Below are 2,841 nucleotides of genomic sequence, written 5' to 3' on the forward strand. Positions count from 1 at the left end.
GTCCCCGCCCGGCCCATCCCTGTCCCCGTCGTCACCGCCCGTCTCCATCTCCGTCGTCGCCCCCCATCGCCGCGCCTCGCCGGTGAGCTCCTGCCCCGGCCGCCATGTCCACACACACACATTGTTATAGAAATGTTAGCAATTTTTCTGTTTTTAGTTATAGAAATATTAGAAATGTTAGTTATATAGAAATATTTTTTAGTTATAGAAATATTAGAAATGTTAATTATATAGAAATGTTAGTTATATAGAAATGTTAGTTATATTAGAAATGTTAGTAATATAGAAATGTTAGTTATATAGAAATGTTTTTTAGTTATAGAAATATTAGAAATGTTAGTTTTGGTTATAGAAATATTAGAAATGTTAGTTTTAGTTATAAAATTTAGAATTTGCATATATGAAATCACAATCCATCATTTAAAAAATGTTACTTTACTTTTGCGGCATATAGTATTTGTTGTCGACGATGCCCGGCCCGCATCCTCGCCGTCGACCAGTTTGCGACGACGTCCTGCTTCAGAATACCCATGTCCGGGACTGGGCTCCACCGGGCTGGCACTGGGAGGTGCTACCTTCAGGGGCGCGAAGCTTGTTGAGGAACCTGGCCCCGGGTCCTGTCGTCGACCCTGATCTCCTTTGGTGGCGTTCGCGTGGGCCACTTTCGGTGCGGAGGGAGCCGGCCCCGCCGAAGGTGGTACGTCGTCGTGTTAGGGAGGAGGACGAGCACGTCCATCGCTACATGACTGCTATGGATGTCAGGTTCTCCAATACCTGGCAGGTTCTTTTGGGAGATCACCCGAGCTATGATCCAGTGATGGTTCTTTCAGGTTCTTTCGTGGGATGTCAGGTTGTCCACCGCCCGCGCCTCAGGAACCGCGAGTGGCCTAGATTACTCTCTAGTATTTGATCTTTATTAGCTAGCTAGCTAGTGATGTATTCGATATATAATATTCGAGATGATTTATTCGAGATTATATATATTATTCGAGACGATGTATTCGAGATTATATCTATTATTCGAGACGACGTATTCGAGATTATATTCGATGATGCTTATTATGTACTATGGTTGATTCAGTTTTTCCTTATTAATTGATTGCATCCATGCATTGTAATTTGAATATATTTCTTTTGGATTAGTTAAAAAAACCTATGGCGGACAATACCGGCAGAGAGGGAGAAGAGGCCCTGTTCAATATCATACGCAATCCTCGCAGGCCAGATGATGATCAGAATGAAGAAGATTATGACGGCTCCGAAGATCTAAACAACACCGGGGAGGGTGATATGATATTCGATCGCGACGACCGAATTGATGAAGTCATGAACTATGAACATGACAAAGAAAATATTGATCTTGAAACAACAAAGACCGGCGAGGTATATTTATATAAGCATGCATCTGGGGATCATCACATGTTTTAAATGACTTGAAGATATATATTAACGAATCGATCTTTCTTCTTTCAGCCATCCGGATCGAGCAAATCTTTAGGCAGCAGGACAGTACGAGGCCCGAACAAAAAGTTGAAGGAGGGCGTAAAGTACAATATCGAGGCCATCAAACCTAATGGCAAACCATTAGCGCCTAAGAAGATTGCGGACAAGTTCATTTGTCAGTGTAGAGTTCTGGTGAAGGACCAACTCCCGATCTCCCTTCAAGAATGGAGAGAGCTAGCAAAGCCACGTCCAGATCTTACTTTTGTCGACGACAGACAAAAACTTCTGCTTTAGGAAACGCTCATGGAACATTTCACCCTACCAGATCATTTCACAGATGCAGATGTGGAGAAAATCAAGGACGCTGCTCTTAGGAAGATGGCGGTTGCATTCAACAACCACAAGAATCGTGTATGGGACCAGTACGTCAAGGGAGGAACGAAGACTCTAGTATTCAAGGGAACACTAGAGAAGCAAAGTGCTCATTGGGACGATTTTGTGAAATTCAAGGAATCGGAATTATCTAAGGAACGGTCGAGAAAAAACAAGGCCAATGCCGCAAAAAAGATAAGTTCCATAAGCTAGGGCCAGGTGGCTACGCGGTGGCAATGCCTAAGTGGGATAAGTCTAAGAAAGAGATGCAGGATGCAGGTGTCACTCCAGTTACATTGAGCTAGCCCCCCAGGTGCAGGACTTGGTTCTATGCGCATGGGGGGGAGTTGGACCCGAAGACATGCTTAGTTTCGAGGAAGGCATGTCTGAAGGGAGCCGAAGATAAGATACTTGTTGCAATAGAAGAGGCTCAATCGGGGGTGTTCGAGCCCAACAGAGAGAACGACGAGCTTATGCGTGCCCTAGGAAATCCTGAACACCCGGGAAGAACACGAGGCAAGGGCGTTATTCCATGCTATGAGGGTTTTTGGACTGGAACGCCGACTACAGAAAACGTGCGAGAAGGAAGATTGCGGAGGAGAAGAAGAGGATGATGGAGGAGGAGTAGAGGAAGCAGGACTATGAACGCCTTCAAGGCCTAGAATCTGCGCATGCGGACTTGGCAGTCAAATTCCAGCGGCAGCAGGAGCAGATCGACTCACTTAGCCAGCAAAGGGGGTCTCAGCAGCTAGCGGATGATCTAGCATTGGAGAGCACCGTCCCATCCATGCCGAGAAGCAGCGTGGGTTCTGCCCCGGGCGACGCATTGCTGGATAGCTACCAAGTGGATGACATCATGGAGAACACTAACTGCGAGCTACACTTCAAAATGAAGAGCATATCCATGAAGGTGGCGGACGCCGTTGCTTTTACAAATCCATCCGAGGCAACCTTCCATTACAACCCGATTCTAGCGGGCTATGCTCGTGTCTTGGTTGATGAGGTGGTGGACCAATATTCGGGGCT

The sequence above is a fragment of the Triticum dicoccoides genome, chromosome 6A (genome assembly GCF_002162155.2).
Source record: "Triticum dicoccoides isolate Atlit2015 ecotype Zavitan chromosome 6A, WEW_v2.0, whole genome shotgun sequence".
NCBI lineage: Eukaryota > Viridiplantae > Streptophyta > Magnoliopsida > Poales > Poaceae > Triticum > Triticum dicoccoides.